Genomic DNA, 22,751 nt, shown 5'->3' on the forward strand with positions numbered 1-22,751 from the left:
CGTCTCTTAGCCCGGCTCTGCACATACTCCAGGATAATGCGCAAGGTGTTTACAATGCTCACAACAGCAGCGGTGAGCTGAGTGGGCTCCATGCTTGCCGTGGAATGGTGTCTGCATGGGTAACCCAGGAAAAAAGGCACAAAATGATTGTCTGCCGTTGCTTTCACAGAGGGAGGGGCGACTGACGATATGTACCCAAAACCACCATATACAATGTTTTTGCCCGATCAGGCATTAGGAGCTTAACCCAGAATTCCAATGGGCAGCAGAGACTGTGGGATAGCTACACACAGTGCACTGCTCCGTAAGTCGATGCTAGCCACGGTAGTGAGGATGCACTCCGCCGACTTAATGCACTTAGTGGGGACATACACAATCGACTGTATAAAATTGATTTCTAAAAATCAACTTCTATAAAATCGACATAATTTCATAGTGTAGACATACCCAACGAGATCTGGGAGCTGAGACATTTTGCCTGATATGATGGGGAGATGTACAGAGAGTGCAATTAGACCAGCCACTGCACTCAGAGCTAGCCTTCTCTTTTGCACTGTTACAAGCAGTGGGTCACAATCTGACTTCGAGAGTGCGTATTACTATTTATTATTTGAATAGTATCAGTGTGGTAGGTGCTTTGTGAACAGTGAAGAAAACTACTTCTGCCTTGAAGTTTTCACAATCCAAAACTCCAATCCTGCCATTTGTTACGTAGGAGTTGTCCCTTGTACCCACTTGGCAGATATTGCAGGGGTGTAAATGAAACCCTAATAATTTCATACATATTGTGATGTGCATGTCAATATGGGTGAGGTTCTTTGGCCAAACTATATTATCATAATTGATCCTTCTGGCCTTAAAATCTATTAATCTGTGATTAATCTATTAACCATAAAGATCATTAATCTCATCTATTATTTTACCAGCTATTGCATTTAAGAATTGTGGTCATTGTACTAAATATCCCATGCACACATTTTTACTATGCAGACATAGAAACAAGATAATGTTAAGCCACAGACTAAAGCACATGAATTAAATTTATATCTAGCTACATAATTAGTATTTTAGGCTCTAATCCTACAATCCTTGAACCCATACAGAGCTCCATTGACTTCAGTGGGACTTCTCATGGGTGCAAGGATCCGCTTACATGGATCAGATTGCAGGATCAGGGCCTTAATCAAATTAGTGTGTTAAAGGGAGTCTGCAAAAAGATTTTTGTAGTTATTTTTATGTGAATAACAAAGGAATGGTTGGAGAGCTGATGGACTAGAGCCACTGAACATTTCACTTTACTATCCAGGATGACTATTACCATTTATTTGGGCCTTGTCAAAGTATTGTTTTCATTACACTAATAAATACTGTAAAGTCAAAATAAAAAATGTTATAAGTTCTGGAACATGTCTTATCTAAATCTATATGATCTGGAAATACTTAGCAAAGCAGTTCAGTAATACAAAACAGAAACAGCAAGGGTCCTGGGTAAAGCCTCTGGGAAATGCCAAACTATTAATTACGCATTAACTGAACGGTTTTTATTTTTCTGTTTAACAGCAACTATTCAGAGTCTATGCTACAGTGTAACAAAAAAATTGTTTTCCAGTATAAGCTTGTATGTAAGTCCGAGCTCTTTTGGTCCCTAGAGTCAAAGTGCTTTAAAGGATGATTTCCTCCACACCACCCCTCAAAAAAAAAAAAAAAAATCAAGGAAAAAGTGACAAATTCTGACCCATTCGCAGATTTGGCAAAAAGCTAATGATGAATTAAAGTTGTGTGTGCTGGCAAATATTCTTGCAATTTGAAATTTAACTATGTACATATGAATTCATTTTCTCACCAAAATTATATCCCTCCGTGTGTTTAAGCATTTGATAAGAATTACTGATCTTGAAACACTTGCTTTAAAGTCAAAAGAACTACTCAAATGAGTAAAATTACTCACCCATGTAAGTATTTGCAGGACTGAGCCCAGTGTACGTTGCACTTTCAAGCTTGTAATGCTAGCCGTTCATCTATAATAATAATAAATAACAATGACATTTATAAAAGGATTTCAAAGGAGGTCACAAACCATGGTCCTGACCTGTAAGCATCTCTGTGCAAACACAGAATTCCCCGCAAATGCAAAGCTCTTTGTAAAATTAGGGCCTACACATACAGACACACACACACCTCTGAAACTCAGTCACCACAGATGAAGAGAATGGCAGCTAACCAAAGCTTAGTACACTGTTCAGCTCTGGGGAAAAGGTTACATTTTGGGCAGGACACTGGAGTAAATCCCTTTATTATGAAAAGCACTACAGGATCTTTAATGTGTAGACAAAGCAGACATGACCTCAGTTTCTAAGGTTTCCTCAACTCCCACTGTGAAAGGTCACAGAAAGGTTTAGGTATTGTTGACATTTTGTTGTTGTTTTGTTTTTGTTTTTCCACTTGGCTGACCTATTTCCTCCCAAAATTTAGAAGCCATAAAGGCAGATTCTGTGGGTACCTCACATACCAAAGTTAAAAGAAAGGAGTGCGGGCCCTGGAATCTCTTCTACTCTCCATGGGTATCTATGTCATCAATAGCCTTTAATATTACTCGAAGTTGCATGTGCACACTGAAGGAAGAATGGATTAATTTGGAAGCCATGGATGGGAGAACCAAAGTTCAGGGTCACATGTTAATCACAAAGCCAAGTAAAAAAGAACATAGAACTAGAATCCAGTACCTCCCCATCCTCATCTGCAATAGGCAGTTCTTCCCTAACACTAGTTCCTCAAACACTAACAATGTGGATGGGCCCCTCTGTGCAGATCATCTCATCCCATATGGAGGGAGCTGGGACGCCTCAGAAACAGCAAGAAAGCACAGCAGATACCCCAGATCTTGGGGTTTGTAGGTGGAACTGCTGCCAATTCCATGGTGGGAGGAGGCAAACCCCGCTTCTCTCCCTCCCCCAGGGAATAATTTTGGGGAGATTTCATGAGAGAAATCCTCACAGATTTCCTCCCTCTAGATTTCCTCCTACCTACCCACAAGACAAGATGATCTAGCCTCTAGTAATCAGTCTCATCCCCTCTGAGTACACATGCATGCTGTATCATACTAGCTAATGCTAAGGAGCCACTGCTTTCCACTGATGGAATCTGTAGCCTGCCCAAGTGTTCAGGACCCTGTTGCCCTCTAGTGGCTGCCCAACAGAAGAAACATACCTTAATGTAAAAAAACGAGGAGTCCTTGTGGCACCTTAGAGACTAAAATTTATTTGGGCATAAGCTTTCATGGACTAGAACCCACTTCATCAGATGTATGAAGTAAAAGATTATATCCAGGAGCAGGTATAAATACATGAAAGGATGTGGGTTGCTTTACCAAGTGTTACCAAGTTTACCTTATTGTAACTACAGTGAACAACGCTCCAGTTGTAGGGGCCCTGCGTTCCGTCATCAATTATGACCTGGGAGTCCATGAAGCCACTGCATGTGGAATAAATGACAACCATGGAGTCCTGAAAAGCAATGGATTCATTACAATTCATCCATCTGTACACACAGATTATGGAGCTGTTGCAAGCAGTATTGCCAACTTCAAGAGATCAAAAGTAAGGAGCTGGAGCCCCTCAAGAGATCAGAGATCCTGAGTCAGGCATCCACAAATCATGAGGTTGGCCCCCAAAATCATGAGACTTAAAATACCCATCAAATCATGTTTTTTAGTCTGTTCTTTGACTTTTTCACTCCCCTCTACACCTCTGCCAGTGTATGTGAGATAATTTCAGATTGAAAGGTTACCCTTTAATGCACATCTCTCCCTGGGTGCTCCGATGGGGATTCCACTTACCATCTCCTCATCCCTCAGAAAGGGGAATTGCCAACCATTGCCTATTACTGCCTTCACTCTCTCCCCTCCTAGTTTATTTCCTTTGATAAAAGGATATGTGGATGGTAAATAGTTTGAGAACCACAGACCTAATTAATGCATCGTGATTCACGTGTCCATAGAACTTATACTACTTTTTAGAGTTGATGAGTTACAGATATACATGTTAAAAAACTTTAAACTTAGTATCAATCATCCATACAAATGGTAATGTCACAGTAGAAACAACATGCGACAGATTTTGTTTGTCGCAAGAGGCAGCGCTTCCCTGACTCCCCACTATCACCACTTCACTGCCCAAGACTGGGCAGCATCCCCCCAACTTCTCTCCTCTCCCTCCTGCTACTCCCTCCACTTCACCCCCCATTCTTGTCCTGCCTCCTTCTGCTCAGACCCCCTCCATTTCCTGTTTCATTTGCAAAGAGTTTAATTAGGGCTGTCAAGTGATTAAACAAATTAATCACGATTAATGGCTATAGAATACCATTTATTTAAATATTTTTGGTCATTTTCTACATTTTCAGATATATTTATTTCAATTACAGCACAGAATACAAAGTGTACAGTGCTCACTTTATATTTATTTATTACAAATATTTGCACTGTTAAAAAAAAGAAATAGTATTTTTCAATTCACCTAATACAAGTACTGTAGTACAATCTCTATCATGAAAGTTGAACTTACAAAGGTAGAATTATGTACAAAATAACTGCATTCAAAAATAAAACAATGTAAAATTTTAGAGCCTACAAGTTCACTCAGTCCTACTTGTTCAGCCAATCGCTCAAACAAGTTTGTTTATATATGCAGGAGATAATGCTGCCTGCTTCTTGTTTACGTCACCTGAAAGTGAGAACAGGTTTTCGTATGGCACTGTTGTAGCTGGTGTTGCAAGATACTTACATGCCAGATGCGTTAAAGATTCGTGTCCCTTCCTGTTTCTACCACCATTCCAGAAGACAGGTTCTACTCAATAATGATCCAAAACAGTGCAGACAGACTCATGTTCATTTTCCTCATCTGAGTCAGATGCCACCAACAGAAGGTTGATTTTCTTTTTTGGTGGTTCGGGTCTGTAGTTTCTGCATTGGAGTGTTGCTCTTTTAAGACTTTTGAAAGCATGCTCCACACCCCATCCCGATCGGACTTTGGAAGGCACTTCAGATTCTTAAATCTTGGGTCAAGTGCTGTAGCTATCTTCAAAAATCTCACACTGGTACCTTCTTTGTGTTTTGTCAAATAAGCAGTGAAAGTGTTCTTAAAATTAACAACATGCTGGGTCATCAACCGAGACTGCTATAACATGAAATATATGGCAGAACAGGGGTAAAACGGAGCAGGAGACATACCATTCTTCCTCAAGGAATTCAGCCACAAATTTAATTAACACATTTTTTTTTTTTTTTTTGTAACAGGCATCATCAGCATGGAAGCATGTCCTCTGGAATGGTGGCCGAAGCATGAAGGGGCATACGAATGTTTAGCATATCTGGAATGTAAACACCTTGCAATGCCAGCTACAAAAGTGCCAAGCGAATAACTTTTCACACTTTCTGGTGACATTGTAAATAAGAAGTGGGTAGCATTATCTCCTGTAAATGTAAACAATCTTATTTGTCTTAGCAATTGGCTGAACAACAAATAGGACTGAGTAGATTTGTAGGTTCTGAAGTTTTATATTGTTTTGTTTTTGAGTGCAGTTATATAACAAAAAAAAATTCTACATTTCTAAGCTGCACTGATAAAGATAAATCATTTTATCATTTTTACAGTGCAAATATTTGTAAACAAAAACAATATAAAGTGAGCACCATACACTTTGTATTCTGTGTTGTAACTGAAATCAATATATTTGAAAATGTAGAAAAAACTTCCAAAAATATTTAATAAATTTCAATTGGTAGTCTATTGTTGAACAGTGCAATTAAAACTGCGATTAATCGCAATTAATTTTTTTAATCACGATTTTTTTTTAGTTAATCACATGAGTTAACTGCGATTAATCAACAGCTCTAAGTGAAACTGAATGAGGTTATGTTGAACAAGGGGAACTTTATAAAAAACGTTTGCTCTGCTCTGTCCTTGCTTCAAGCCTACACTCCCCACAGTTTCTGTTTTTCTGGAGTCCCACCAATAACAGTCCCTCCAAGGAACATGGGCCCTTTGACTCCAGTCTCACAACTGATACATCTTCACTACTTTACAAACATTTTAAAATAAACATTAAAACCAAATAAATAATGCCCAGACCCCACAAGTCAGGTTTGTACAAGAGTGGAAAAGTACATGAGACAGGTCATAATATCTTGACTCTCTCCTTGAATCCAAGAGCATATCAGGTTCAGGCCGTCGGGACAGGAAAGCAACATGGGACAATACCAACCTCCATGCATGCAGCAATGTTAATAGAGAAACACCCTGTGTGATATCAACTGGATAGTGGGACCTCCTGAATGTGATTCCTCAGGGTAAACTGGACTCAGATGCAATCTAATAATGTACAATGAGAAGATAATGCAGCCCATGAGAAAATGTGACCTTGTACAAACTAACCTAAAAAATAAGAGTACAACCTGATGTTTGTGGGGGTGGATGGAAGTACCACAGATCCCACTTGGGGAATACAGCTATAAAAGCCATGGATCTGCTCAAGGTGCAGCCTCAGAATTTTATAGTTGCAGTTCAAGAAGCAAAAGCTGGAATCCTGTGGACAATGGAGACCATTTTAAAGGCATATAGGGATATTTTCAAAGGAAACCAGGGCCTTGAAGAAAAGCTGCACCTGCAAGAAAACCTGACATTGGAACCTGTGTGCTTACCACAAAGGAACATTCCCGTGGCACTACAAAGCCCAGTAAGCAAGGAGCTTGAAAGTCCTCAAAGCAGGGATATCATAGAACCTGCAGAGGCCAATACAGCCTGAGTAAGCAGCATGGTGGTATAAAAAAAACACATCAGGCAAATTATGCATCTGCATAGACCTAAACCCACTGAATCAGGTATTGAAAAGCTGCCACTATTCACTGCCCACAATTGATGGCATGCTGCTAGAACTTTCCAAAACCAGAATCTTTATGGTCTGTGATGTGAGGAATGGTTTGGCACATAAGCCTAGATAAACAATCCAGCATGCTGACAACCTTTCCGACACCATTTGGTCACTACAGATGGCTGTCCATGCCAATGGGCATAATCCCAGCACCAGAGGATGAAAGACTGCCTGAGGTGAAAATAATTGCACATGATATCCTTATTGTAATGAAAAGAGCAGTGATTCAGAAGTTGAATGAGAACATGACAGAAAACTACTAGCTTTTCTACAGCAATGCAGAGACAAAAACATAAAATGCAACCCACAAAAATGCAGCTCAAACAGTGTGAGGGGACATACACTGGACATCTGCTCACAGTAGAGGGACTAAAAGCAACATCATGTCAGTCAGAGACAGGCCAGCTCCAGGGAAAGTGCAAGGGGTGCAGCACTTCATACAAATGATAAATTTTCTATCCAAGTTCTGTCAGTAGCAGGATGTTGAGTGGCACTGGGCAGATCTCCAACAGCAAGCATTTGACACGATGAAACAAATGATAATGGATGCCCCTGTTCTGAAGTACTACCAGGCAGGACAGCCATTGACACACCAGTATGATGCATCAGAGAAAGGACTGGGTGTAGTTATTTTGCAGGAGCAGCCAATTGTTTATGTCAACAGAGCACTGACAGATACTGAACAGGGTTATGTTCAAACAGAAACAGAACTTCTGGATGGGGTATTTAGAGTGGAACAATTCCATCAGCACATCTATGGCCACCCAGTAATTTTGCAGACCACAAACCTCTAGAGACAATCATGGCAAAGCATCTGCTTAGTGCTCCAAAGGGATTGCTGTGCAATGTTGATGCACCTTCAGCATTACAAAGTAGAGATCAGTAACCCAGATAATTACTGCTCTGAGCTGACACTCTGAGCAAGACATATATACCCAGCATCAGTGAGCTGTGGGGAGGGGATCAGGACACAGAAGCCATTAACATTCTGCACTATGTCCCAGTTTCAACGGTGATGCTGACAGAATGCAAAGAGGCTACAGAAAAAGACATCCAATGACAGGCAGTCAAGAGAGTGATACCAGCAGGGTGGCCAGACAACAAAAGCCAAAAGCAGAACCATATTTTCAAATTAAAGATGAACTGAGTGTGCAGGACAGAATCACATTATAAAGGACAGAGATTTGTTGTCCCTGCCTCATTAAGTAAGGATGACATGCAAAAAATACATGCCTCAGACCCAGGCATTGACAGCTGTTTTAGACTGGCTCAAGAGTGTGTTTACTGCCTGGGAATGAATACATAAATCCACTCCTCATAGTAGGGTGTGACACCTGCTACTCATGTGATACCCACCAGTAAAAAGAGACCATTACCGTATGTGCTTCTCATCCAACTATAGGAAAAGGTGGAAGCAGACTTATTTAACCTTCAAGTAAAAGCAGTGGGCTACTATTCAAACTTTTGGGAGGTCAATGCCCTGCCTGATACAAGAAGTCAGTCAGTGATTAGCAGAATGAAATCTCACAAAGAAGGCCATGGCATTCCAAACATGGTATGCACTGATAACGGACCCCAATTTGCCTTGGAAGATTGCAAGGAATTTGCAGAGAAATGGGAGTTGAGACCATCAGTCCTCCTCTCCAGCACACCCACAGAATAAGGTGGAATCAGCCATGAAAACAGATAAGAAACTGCTGCACAAGGTTGTTTCTTTTGCTTCAGATCTTTTTAGTATTTTTTGGCATATAGGAATACCCCATCACAGGGGTGCCAAAACAGTCCAACACAGGCACTGATGGGATTCAGAACCAAAACCCACTACCAATGAAGGGACACTTGTTGTAGCCATAAGGATGGAGGTACCACCAAGAGGAGATGGCAGAGCAGGAACTACAGTACAAATGTAAGCCAAGGCTGTCGGGGGTGGGGTGGGGGGGAGGAGGGAAGCCAGACAACTATAACAGCAGTGGTATCACGACCCGACCACGTCCCGAAAGGAGGACGGGGAGTGCATACCCCGTGACAGCTACCTTAATTAAGTTCTCAGGAAATGTTTCCCTATATCCATATCTGGGTTTGGCAGTAAAGTATATTCTAAGCCAACCTCCTTTTGTAGTATATGAACTAGAGCTGGGCAAATTATTCATAGAAAATAATTGTTAAATAACTTTTCAAGTGAACATAGTTTAGCTGATTAAATTGTTCTTTAATGATTCACTTCATCTCTTTCTCTGCTGTTTGTTATATGTTATTCATGGGCCGTATTTGGTTCCCCAAGTCACGTTGTATTGTTTCTACCTGTTCTTTGAATCAGTGAAACTTTTAAGTACAGAAATAAAATCAAAGAAGTTTCAAGACGGGCACCCAATCACTTCTGACATAAACCTTTGTGCAAACACACATTTGCACAAGTATGTTCTTGCAAATAAATGATTAAACATCAGAACGTTAACAGAAAATTATTTAAAAGGGTTGGGCATACTGTTGGAGTTCATTTTTTTTATTCAAAACAAATCTGTAAAAATACTCTTACACAGTATTTACCTGACTGTAATGCAAACTAAATAATTTATGCATCCTTGGATTTTTAATAGTGCTTGTATACTCAAATCAAAGATACACAAACGTCATTCCAAAGAATCAGAATATACGCCATTATCTTGTACATTACTTATCTTATGCAACATTACTATGATTATTATTTTTATAAGGTTAAACAATAAATATGAAACGTAATCTCACTTTTCACAAGTAGAGAGATGCACCTAAGCAGCAAAATTTCTATCCAAATCTAGATTTTGAATGTCCCAAAATTCAGAGTTAATACTATCTAGGGTTTTGGTTCAGGATCATCTCTAATAGCATATGCTGGAAGGCTTTACTTATTAAACAGCTATATAAGTTACAGAACATCTACACCGGAAACTCAGTGAAAAATGTTTGGCAAAAGCAAACAATATGCCAAAACAAAACCACTCCGGGCCAAATTCTGTCCTGAAGTCTATTTGGGCTGCGCGTGTATATTTGCAAGTGGGATTTGGCCAATTTGAATATAACTTTTGATAACACTTACCAATTTAAAAAAATATATATATATATATGCTGCTTAAACTCAGACTATTTTATTGCAGGAAGTGAATTAACTGAAAATACATTGTTCATATATTTTCAGGTACTGTACACATTTGAATCGGCCTAATTACTGTCAGAAACCCTTGTTATTGACTTTGGGTTATGCTCCAGCAGTAATATTAGCTCACTCCGCTCATGTTATTCTTTTCTTTTAATCAAAATCATTATCCATGAGCTAAAGCTCATCAGAATTTTTATGAAAAAAATAGATACTTAAAATGTACAGCATTCTTGCAGTTTATCACTCTCTCTACTGTAGTGTAGCATGAACTCTTCAATTTGCTTCAGTAAATATTGGCAACAAATCAAAGAAAGTACTGTAAATCCATGGAACGCATTTTAAATTAAACATGGAAAGCACACCAGGGATAGTGGTGCTAGGGTATGAAATGTTTTTTTAACTCACTAATTTTCCTATGGGATATGTTTTTCCATAGCAACCAATGGGAAAAGCAACCTCTGAAATGCCATATGCTCAGCGCCTATTGTTTATTCCTCAATGTTCTATTCGTTTTCCTTCATTTCTCACCTGTGCTGTGTTCAGCAACTGCTGGCAACTTGACTTACGGTATTTAATACTCATGGATTTTAATTGTTTTAAATGTTTTTCTGACACGTCCATGTACTGTACTGTTGTTTGGTTACATTAGGTTGAATTTGGAACAGGGACTCTAAAGGGAGTCACAGGAGTATAACATAGGGCAGAATTAGGTCTCGAGACATATTCTTATCTCATTTGCACCAATATAAATCCAGAGTAGCTCCACTACTACACTGATAACTGAAATTAGAAGTTGGCGCACTAATTCTAAGATCTAGATGTAAGAGTTTTCCTCCTTTCAGATGCCAGTGGCTGCAGAGTTTAGCCACCTAGAATACTTCTCCTCTTTTTCAAAAATTGTCTGTCCATTATATGCATGTATCCCAGAACATACGAGCACACTTATTACTGAAGGCCTCAGTTAAATCCTAAAGGAATTGTAATAAATAATGGTAAACCCATGATGTACCCAGAAAAAAATCTGCAATAATCTATAATTCACATTTCCTGTCAGTCTTGCTGCAGGTGCAGCTTTACATATATTGTTATCTTTTCTCTAGAAAACAAACACCATTCATCATGATGATTATCAACTGTATGATTAAAATCACCGTTTTATCCTTAGTCAGGTCAGTTTTAACGAAGTAATCTGTCCTGGCGAATCCTATTTTCCCATAACAGGTATATAACACAAACATTTGTAAGCACACTTAAAAGTAGGCAAATCTAAAACTGCACCAGAAGTAGCCTCTTGCACCTCAAAACCTCTTAATCATTTCAGGTGCTTGGATTTTGGGTACAAATCCAGACCACCACCTACAATTCTGGATCCAATACAGCACGAATAGGAGGATGTAAAGGGCCTTGAGGCTGAGTGAGTGGATGTATTGCTGAGTGAAAGGGATATGAGTGAATGTGCAGGTGTATGTCAAGTTAGGGTTAGAGATGAGTCAAGGAGCGCATGGTGTTTATCTGGGGAAATCAATGAGTGCTCAGTGCACCAGTGCGTGGATGAGGGGACCAAGTCAGTGACGGGATGCACAGGTGTGGGGAGGGTGGCTGAGGTAGTAAACAGGTGCATTTGTGTGAGTGTGGGGATGGCTAATGGGTTCCGAGATGTTTTCTTCTCCTACTTCAGCTATCCCTCGATGTGAGGATGATGTCTGCCAGGGGGGTTCATTGGTGGGTTTTTAAGTAGCTGAGGAGCCCAGTTCATGCCTTGCAGATTTTCCCACAGAAGTGACAGGTGTAATCTTGGAGGAGACATAGTTGTTGGCTGGACTGTTGTGCCCTTTCTTTCCTCCTTTGTTGCTTCTCTGTCTCATGGGCACGTCTGTTCTCCTCAAAGTGGGGACTTAGTGTATAGTGTGGCGCCGCTGTGTTCTGTTCAACACCACGTCCTCCCAGGTTGTTGGGCTAATGCATCCCTTTTTAAGGTGTACTTTCAGTATGTCTTTGAAGCGCTTCTGCTGCTCTCCACAAGCCCCTCTTCCCTGACTTAACTGAGAGAAGAGTATATGCTTCGGGAGGCGAGTGTCAGGCATACATACACAGTGGCCAGCCCAGCAGAGTTGGTGTTTCATGACCTGTGCTTCTATACTGCTGATGTTGGCTGCAGAGAGAATGCTGATGTTAGTGTGTCGGTCTTCCCAGTTGATCCTGAAAATCCTCCAGAGGCAGCACCGAATCATTCCAACTGCTTGAGATGTCGTCTGTAGGTTACCCGGGTCTCACACCTATAGAAAAGGGTGTGGATGACAACTGCCTTGTAAGCCAAGATATTGGTGCCTGTTGGCAGATCCCTATCATTGAAGACTTGTTTGAGTAGTCTTCCAAAGGATGTCCTGGCACAGCAGATCCTGTATTCAATTTCTGTGTCAATGCTGGTTGTTTGGGAGAGGTGGCTGCCAAGGAATGGAAAATGGTCCACATTTTCCAGGGGTTCTCTGCTAATGGTGATTTGTGGAGTACTAAGAGTAGTTTGTGCAAGTGTGAGCTAGTAGAGTACCTTGTTTTTCCCAAATGATGAGAGAGACACCCAGGCTGTGATAGGCATCCGCAAAAAGATTTAGGGTACTTTGGAGGTCGGCCTCCAGGTGTGCGAGAATGACGCAGTCATCTGCCTACTGAAAGCCAGCGATACCAATTCTCATGATCCTAGATTCTGTTTGGAGACATCAGCGATATAGAGTATCGTATGGATCGGGAACTCCTCAATCCTGATTCCATCAGGAAGGCGGTCATGGATGAGAATCAGGATCACAGCAAGGTAAATGGAGAAGAGTTCTGGAGCAATGACACAGCCCTGCTTGACACAGTGCGAATGGTGAATGGTTTGGTCTCTGAGCAAGTGACTGAGGTACATGGCTATGGGTGGGCAGGCTCAGTGACTGAGTATGTGTATGAGTGCTGACCTAGACTCAATCTATAGAAAACAGTGGCTATCAGTTGGCAATGGGAAACATTGTGGGGAACTGGCAAAATCTGTATGACTATTCACACTCTTTCAAATGAGTGCATCTGTTCAAACTATTGTCAAAGAGGTTTGCAGTCTTAGGCTGTGACTCCCAAATTCCCAAAGAGGAGCAGTGGCCAGAAATACTTTCTTCAGCTAATCAACAGATTACATCCTTTGTTCTCAGTTGTGGACTTTACCAGAATGTCTTTAAATAAGAAGCCTAGCCAACAATATGTGGGGCCACTGAACAATCAAGGTGCTAAAGGAACACTCAAGGAAGACAAGGCTGTTGCAGAGACGCTAAATGAATTATTTGCATCAGTCTTCACTGCAGAGAATGTCAGGGAGATTCCCACACCTAAGCTAGTCTTTCTGGGTGATATATCTGAGGAACTGTCCCTGAATGAGTTGTCAATAGGGGAGGTTTTGGAACAAATTGATAAATTAAATGGTAATAAGTCACCAGGACAAGCTGGTATTCAATTCTGAAGGAACTCAAATATGAAATTGCTGAACTACTAACTGTGGTATGTCACCTGTCACTTAAATCAGCCTCTGTACCAGATGACTGGCAGATAGCTCATGTAACACTGATTTTTTTTTAAAGAGGCTCCACAGGCAATCCCGGGAATTACAGGCTGGTAAGCAAAACTTCAGTAGCAGGATAATTGGTTGAAACTATAGTAAAGAACAGAATTGTCAGACACATAGATGGACACAATATGTTATGAAGAGTCAACACAGCTTTAGTAAAGGGAAACCATGCCTCACCAATCTATTAGAATTCTCTGAAGGTGTAAATAAGTATCTGGACAAGAGTGATGCAGTGGAAAGCTTTTGACAAAGTCCCTTAGCAAAGGCTTTTAAGCTAAGTGAACAGTAACGAGACAAGAGGGAAGGTCTTCTCATAGATCAGTAATTGATAAAAAGATAAAAGGTAGGTGGAAAGTGGGGTGGGGGGGCTGGCAGGGGAAAGACTGAAGCCAGAACTCCATGGGAGGGTAAGAGAGCCCAAGCCCTGGTGTAAGAAGGGGAAGGGAGTCCAGCACCTGCCACTACCCATGGCAGCTTGGGGCTCCAGGTGCCCCCAACACCCGCGGCCCCTCAGGCCCTACTGTTCTGGGACTGAAGTGGAAAATGTCATGGAGATCTCTGAATGTCACGGAATCCTTGACCTCTGTGATATAAGCCTATCCTTAGTCAGGATAGAGAGGAAGGGGAGGGGGAGCAGAGGACGAGAACCCAAGCCCTCCCACTACACTGGGTCCCAACCCAGGACCTTAAAGGGGTATTGTAGCATGCAGAGTACTTGTTGGTCCACCCCAAATTACACTCTCCCCTGGGTTGCTGCCCACCAGGCTGTGGCTTCTCCATTTGGGGCAGGGTCAGAGTTTTAGTAGTATCTGCTTCATCTGCTAGAGAACAACATCCCATTCCTCGGTGCCTCTTGTGGGTTCTCAGCTCCAAAGGTGGGTGGAAATATGGATCACTCCCCAAGAGTGCCCTTACCAAAGCTGCAGTCACTCTGTCAATTACCCCTGGCATCAGTCTGACTTCCTTGTGCAGCCTGTAACTCCTCCCTCCAGGCTATTAATGCCCTTTTTAAACAATGACACAGGTTTGCAGGTATGCAGGTTTGAATCCTGCTGACTCTGAGCAGACTAATTTTGAACCCTGGGTCCAGTAGCTCCTCCCCGTAGGGTGGGGTAAGAGGCCTTCAGATGCAGGCAGGCTTGCGTCCGCACACCTCCCAGATTTCAATGGGTGCTCTGGTTTAGTATGGGGTTTGCCCACTCCTTGAATACTGTGTGCAGTTCTGGTTGCCCCCTCTTAAAAAAGATACATGAGAAATGGAAAAGATATAGAGAAGGGCAACAAAAAAGAGTATGTGTATGGAACAGGAAAATTTAAAAAGACTTGGGACTGTTCAGTTTAGAAAAGAGATGACTAAGTGGGGATATGATAGAAGTCTCTGAAATCATGAATGGTGTGGAGAAAATGAATAAGGAGTATTATTTATCCCTTCATATAACAACAAACCAGCGGTCACACAATGAAAGTAGTAGACAGGAGGTTTAAAACAAACATAAAGAAGTACTTTTTTACACAACACACAGTCAACCCATGGAATTCATTGCCAGGGGATGCTGTCAAGGCCAAAAGTATAACTGGATTCAAAAAAGATTAAGATAAGTTCATGGAGGATTATCCAAGATGGACAGAGATGCAATTCCATGCTCTGGGTGTCCCTAAACCTCTGACTGCCAAAAGCTGGGCCTGGATGACAGTGGATGGATCACTTGATAATTGCCCTGTTCTGTTAATTCCCTCTGAAGCATCTGGCACTGGTCACTGTCAGAAGACAGGATACTGGAGACCCAGTATGGCCATTCTTATGTTCTCGTGTTCTTATGTCTTGATATGGATGGAATGACAATCAATCCAATTCATGCCCTCTTAATTTTTCTGTGTACACATTTTTTCCACTGGTTTGCTCAGGCAAAAGTACAAAAGAAAGCCCATAAAAAAACATAATCCAGAGAAAACAAAATGTGGCCAGTTAAACTATAAGCAATGTAAACAGGAAAAATGTTAAGTCATTTGGAATCAGAACATCAATTTAAAAAGCTTCAAAACAACAGCTTACTGTTTCCCAGAAATCTGTAATTACAAAAATGCAAAATAGGTTTGAAGGGATTTTGGGTTTAATTCACTTCAGAGAGCATCAGTGGTACAGGGCAGGGGGTACTGGAATAGAATCAAAATTGGTGTAGACCAGGACCAGTGAGATACCGCTATCTATATAAATTAGCTTTTCTTTTTAGCCAAAGATTAATGAAACACCTCACAAACCCTGCATATTTATGTACAGTGTACAGAAAAGTATGCAGTGTACATATGTACCGTACACTATTCTTGTACATTGCCTGTCAGCAGCATCATCAGAGGCTCTATTCTTTTAGACTTTGCAGCCAAGGAATTAGCTGTGGCATTGCCAAGCAGCTGTGTATCCTCCACGGACTCTGGAACAAGCTATAAAAGTAAAAGGTAAATAGGCCTTGCCAACTCCTCACAAACCAGAGCCAGCACTTTAAAACCAAGCTGGTCATTTTCTGCCTGGCAAATCTTGAGGCCGGCATCTCAGGTCACCATCAGACACCAACCAATTCTAGCAAGCTATTGTTTGGCTGGCAGGCTGAGTGAAATAAACAAAAGCCAGAACAAGACAGTATGTTGGCGGGGAGTGGGATGGGAGGAATTTAAGAAGACTATTGCTCAGAGAGAAGTCTTTTAAATGATGGTGGTTGCGTTTTTTAATATTATTGGAAGAACTGTTTCCTCCTTAGCCCCCTTCCACTGGGTCCACATTTCTCATAGCTAAGGGCTTGATTCAGTATAAACACATTCAACCTCTCTGAAAGCCCCTGTAATTTCTGTGGAAGCCATATATTACTAAATTAGGCATTTAGTACTAGGGACTGCTCTTTTAAAAAGCTGTTAAAATTATTGGCCTACATTTTCAAAACTGAGTAGTTCTTTTGGGTCCCCAACCTTAAGGGGGCCTGATTTTCAGAAAATCATGAGCATCCACTCTCTGAAAACCAGGCCTCTTTAAAGTGTCTCAATTTGGGCACCCAAAAATCGAGGCATCCTGAATCAGTAGTCCCTTTTCGAAACATAGGCCATTATTATGTATTAGTTAATATTTATAATACAGTATTGCCAAGTGGCCTCCGTCAAGATCAGGGCCCCACTCTGCTAGGTGCTGGACAATCACAAAATAAAAGCAGACCATTGTGTTTTGAGAAGCCAGGGATCCTTTTACAAGTCATACTGGAGTTTGCATATATGCAACTGCACAGAAATCAACTTTTTTCCCTGATGTGCTTGCACAGTAGAAAACAACTATGCATTCTGCAGAAATTGGACCTCAACTAGCGTAGACTTCCAGAAACCTGATGCTCAACATTGTCCATCATCATATGATCTATCACATTCTAAAAGCATCAGTCTAGATATACTATTGGACCCTCTTCTAGCCTTTGACCATTCCGTTGGTATAATGATGACTGCTGTAAACTAGTAACTTTCAAATACTGTACAACAGTGAGAGAATTACTTCTGATCTTCTAATGTAGCCCATATGGCAACTTTGCCCCATTATATTCAGTGGCTTGCCTTTTATCATATTCAGCTGTAACACAAGAAATGTATAGGCCTGTATCCTGTAAGATATTAGCTGGAGCATAAGTTAGCATAAGCGTGGTTAAGTAGGCCATAACCTTGGCACAGATCAAAGGTTACCTTTAGATTTTGGGAACTAAGAAGAGTTTGATCAATGGTAGGAGTTAAAATGTTCCAGTCAATGCGACCGCAAGAAACATGGAAGTTATAACCGCAAATCCACTTAAGCAAGGGGTGATGGCATGATCATGTGCTGAAAAGGTAGTTACTCATATCAATACGCTAACCTATAGAATAAGTATACCTCAGTATTATATTGGTGAAAAGCAGGGCCAGCTCCAGCCACCAGCTTTCCAAGCAGGTGCTTGGGGTGGGCATTCAGAATGGGGCGGCCGTCCGTGTCCCATGGCAGCCATTCGGCGGCAGCTCCGCCGCTCTTCCGGGCACGGTGGCAATGCAGCAGTGGCTCCGCACCTGTTGTGGCAGCGGCAATTCAGCGGCGACTGGTAGATTGGTAGAGCCGCCCCTGGTGAAAAGGCTAAATATGGACATAGCAATGGGCATGGAAGACTGAGCATGAGCAGATGGTGTTCAGGTCCTATAACAGGGCAGTTACCATGTGGTCCGGGGCAGTTATTTCCTGGAACTCTTCCCTTGCTGTCTGCTTCTTTTCTACTTGACCCTTCAACTTGGTGGGGAACTTGGACCATCGGACACTGCATGCCAAAGACAGGGCTGGTCCTTTGTCTCTTACCACCAGGTCCTCAACTAAGTACTGAGTATGCAATTCTAAAAGCTTATGCATAGAATGATACCAGGGATCCCGTATTATCTTTATCTTGTTATGTGGCTTGGATCTTTTCTAGCTTTCTCTATTATTTTAATAAAGATATCTAAGGTTTTACTTTGCCCTCAGTGTGAGTGTCCTTGTTATCCACCCTCAGACTTCCCATAAGATATTGAACTCCATAGTGTGAATTCTATGTAGCCTGATTCTGGGGGAAGAACCTTACTACAGTCAGAATGATTGGTCATTAATCTAACATTTATCAACCTTAAAAAGAGACAGGCAACACTGAGAAGATCCTAGATCTAGAAAAATGTAAATTCCATGCTTTTTTTTTTCTTTTTTTAAGGAGCTAGGGAGCTCTAAGTAAAAACTATGAGTTATTCATTGGGTTTTTTGTTTGTTTGGGTTTTTGTTTGTTTGTTTGTTTTTGTTTTCTGTTATTTTACATTGTAGCTCAGGTTCATTGCAAACTCTAGGACAGTAAACCTTATAAAATTTGCTAGAGGCTCACAGAGTTACAAGCCAACATAACCCTAATTTTATTGTCATATAACACATTTATTGCTATAGCATAAGTTTGAGAAGACTGTTAAGTATTCAGCATGGGAATGCTGGGAATTTTTCTTAAATTGGATTTATGAGAGAATGTGTTATTAAGTTATGAGGAAGGTTCTGGCCCTTTTTTGTCCTACAAAGCAAAATATCTATAAGGTTAAACATAAGGTTTTATAAAGAAGTCAAAACACTTCCTCCTTATCATTCACTGATTCCCCGATTCAGGGCAGCACTTAAGAACCTGCTGAATTTAAGCATCAATGGGACTTAAACATATCCTTAAATGCTCTCCTGAAAAGGGATGCTTTCCTGAGTCGGTGCTTGAGTATTTGCTTTTTAAAACATTTTTAAATGTTTTCCTAAAGATTTATTTTCTTTAACTTTTTTATGTTTCTCATCCTCACATGCATGCTTTACTTTTACTTCTGATCTGTACTTCTCATTTAAATTACATCTATCATGTTACATTTGTATCTTCCCTTTATTTTGTTGCTATTTCCTACATCCACATCTACCCAGGGTATTTACTGAGAGCCAAGCATTCCTTTGCTTCTTTATTTGATGTGCAGCATACTCCTTTTAAATTATAGTATTTCCTTCTCTTATTTGCTTTTTTTAATTATATTTGTAATTACAATTTACTTTCCACCATAGCTCATACATATGCTCTCTCTTTCTGTTACTTTCTATAATGCTTTTACTGATGGCAAATTTAATGTCTATTCTCCCTTCTTATAAAGCATTATGACTCCCTTTTTAACTTTTTTCTACAGATAATAACACAATCAAGAGTCTCTTGGCCTAAAACCATGCCTTCTCAGTTCAGACTGGAGTATCCTTCAAAAACAAGAATAGAAGTTGTGTACTGTCTGCAGCATTAGAGGATAAACTGTTTTCATTAGAATTTGATTTTCTTTCATTCTTACACCACAAAATGTCTTTATCCATCTGTCTCTATATTAATCTCACTAAAAACAACTCTTGATCTTAAATTTACAGATAATCCATTGCCCCAATGAAGATCATTAAAATAAATTTTAGACCTGCAAAATGGTTGTTTCAAATACAATTTACGTTCCATACCTTTTCCTTAAAAAACAATAATCTCACCCTGCAGTGTCCCCTGCTGGTAGAGATGAGCTAAAATTTGAACAAAACCTATTTACGTGTGTTTTCCAGTAAGAAACAAGATATTTTTTAATGAGATGAGGTGGATTTTCATTTTTAGGGTGAAATCCTGGGCCACTGAAGTTAATGGGAGTTTTGCCATTAACTTCAGAGGGGTCAGGATTTCACTCTCTCTCTCTCAGGAAACTACATTACAGATCAGTCTGAAAAAGATAGCTGGATTCACTAGTTATTTCAAATACAAGTGATAATCCCACTATTGCTTTTATTTTTAAGGATATTAAATAATTCTCTTTTGTTATGTACATGAACTAGTGCAAACAGATTTGAAGGAAGTACAGAACAGTCAGAGACATTATTTCTCTTTATGTTTATAAACTAATTAAACATAAAAGCTTGTTTGAAACAACATTTATACATAACCCATGTGCTAATCTACTTGTAAAATATACAATGAGCAAGATTCAGATGCTGAAGAAAAGACTCAAACAAACACAATGCAAGAAGACAAAGAAGGAAATGCATATGGAACCTGATGCAATAACCAGAATTATTTATCCTAAACTGCTAAAACTATAACAAAGGATCTTTGCCAGAAAGGAAAAAAATGTAGTAAAATATCTCAGAGTTAATTAAATCCATAAACATTAAAGCAGGATTACAACATTATTCAGAAGGACCTTTAAATACATCCATAAAGAAACTGAACAAAGAAATATCACTAATGTTTTTTTTTTATTCAGTGGGAAATATGTAAAGGAAGGACTTTCTTATTCCTTCCAGACACAGGCAAATCCTTGGCCCAGCATGCACCTTGAGAAACTAGCCAGGAACTTGGGGGACAGGCATGAGAGACATCCGCCCTTCAAGCCCCTGGGACAGCTATGGAGCTATTCCATCTCAATGTGGCCCCGATGTGGTGAGAAGGGTTGCAGAATCCATGCTGCGGCAGATTCTCTGGCTTTACCATGGACCTCCCTCAGATCACCCACATCCTGCCCCTGCCTGTGTGCAGCTGAACAGGGAGTCTCTTCAGAGCTGGGCTACATAACATGCAGATGTGAACGCCTTACAGAACCCCCCAACACAGACCGCTCCCTTCTGCGGTATCACTGCACTGGGTCCACTGCCTGAGGGGCTTTGACAACTGCAGAGGGAGTTGCTTGATTTTCCCCTAAGAGGACAAATCAGGTACGATCCACATTGTGGATCTGAGGGGTCCTGAATGTATTATTTGTCCCCAGAATCTGGTAGTCATAAAAAGTTGGCCTGGTTTGAAAGACATAATGGCTCACCATGTGCTATATCACTAGTCGAGGAGACACCAAGGGAAAGAGATAGCAAAGAGAGGAATGTGTAACCCCACATAGGGAGAGGAAGGGGAGGATCTCACAGTCCTGGGGCAGAGGAAGGGGGAAGTCAATGAAGAAGAATAGGAAGAGGGAACCCCAGTGTAGAAAAGAGGAAATTACAACCTCACTGTGTGGAGCAGAGGAAGGGGGAAAGCTCCTTGGGAGCAGGAAGGAGGAACCCCTATATAGGAGAGAGCAAGGGAATACATCACTAATCAGTGAAAGGCAGTGTGATCCAGAGAACACCCACTCAGAAGACTTGGGTTCTCTTCCCAGTTCCGCTACTGGCCTGCTGGGTGACCTTGGAAAAGTCACTTCCTCCCTCCGTGCTTTAGTTTCCTCTCCCATCCCTTGTCTGTTTGAAGTGGAAGCTCTTCAGGGCAGTAACTGTCTCTTACTATGTGTGTGTAATGGAGCTCATTTGGGGTCCTCTAGGTGCTACTCTAACACAAATAACAATAATAACCAGTAGTGCAAGTACAGTGGTACGGTCCAGTATGCCATACCAGTAAGATATTTATAGATGGTGTGACATAGTGGAAAGACAAAGGAGAAGCCTGCTCCCAGCCCTTCCACGGGGCTGCATCTCCTCTCTCTGTACAGCAGCCCCACCGGAGGACAAGGCCAGGGACATGCGGCTGGAGGCAGTACAGCCACCGGAGGAGCAGCTGGTGTTCTGTACCACCCCCAGCCCCACCCTCCAGCAGGGCTGCTGTACAGACAGAGGAGACACAGCTCTGTGGAAGGGCAGGGGGCGGGGATGGGGGAAGTACAGCAGTTGCGCCAGAGGAGCTGCCAGAGTGGGGCTGCCTGGTGGTCCCATGTTCTGCTTATAACCTCAGCCGTGCAGAACACAATGCCATCCACAGCCTCAGAAACAACTCTGACATCATAATCAAAAAGGCTGACAAAGGAGGTGCTGTTGTCATCATGAATAGATCGGAATATGAACAAGAGGCTGCTAGGCAGCTCTCCAACACCACTTTCTACAAGCCATTACCCTCTGATCCCACTAAGGGTTACCAAAAGAAACTACAGCATTTGCTCAAGAAACTCCCTGAAAAAACACAAGAACAAATCCGCACAGACACACCCCTGGAAACCCGACCTGGGGTATTCTATCTGCTACCCAAGATCCATAAACCTGGAAATCCTGGACGCCCCATCATCTCAGGCATTGGCACCCTGACAGCAGGATTGTCTGGCTATGTAGACTCCCTCCTCCCGCTACCAGCACTCCCAGCTATCTTCAAGACACCACTGACTTCCTGAGGAAACTACAATCCATTGGTGATCTTCCTGAAAACACCATCCTGGCCACTATGGATGTAGAAGCCCTCTACACCAACATTCCACACAAAGATGGACTACAAGCCGTCAGGAACAGTATCCCCGATAATGTCACAGCAAATCTGGTGGCTGAACTTTGTGACTTTGTCCTCACCCATAACTATTTCACATTTGGGGATAATGTATACCTTCAAATCAGCAGCACTGCTATGGGTACCCGCATGGCCCCACAGTATGCCAACATTTTTAGGGCTAACTTAGAACAACGCTTCCTCAGCTCTCGTCCCCTAATACCCTACTCTACTTGTGCTACATTGATGACATCTTCATTATCTGGACCCATGGAAAAGAAGCCCTTGAGGAATTCCACTATGATTTCAACAATTTCCATCC

The 22,751-nt window shown here is 41.4% G+C and overlaps 1 long non-coding RNA gene across 1 annotated transcript in view; it reads right to left on the bottom strand.

Annotated features, from left to right (window-relative positions):
* The window catches only part of LOC311515691, a 100,669-nt gene that overhangs the window by 59,939 nt on the left and 17,979 nt on the right, over positions 1-22,751 (bottom strand). Inside the window, exons 2-3 of the long non-coding RNA XR_014710203.1 lie at positions 3,387-3,503; positions 1,949-2,018 (exon numbers count right to left, since the gene is read on the bottom strand). This is a non-coding gene — a long non-coding RNA (uncharacterized lncRNA). The remainder of the gene's footprint in view (positions 1-1,948; positions 2,019-3,386; positions 3,504-22,751) is intronic.

Source organism: Lepidochelys olivacea, assembly GCF_965140295.1.
Source record: "Lepidochelys olivacea isolate rLepOli2 genome assembly, chromosome: 2".
NCBI lineage: Eukaryota > Metazoa > Chordata > Testudines > Cheloniidae > Lepidochelys > Lepidochelys olivacea.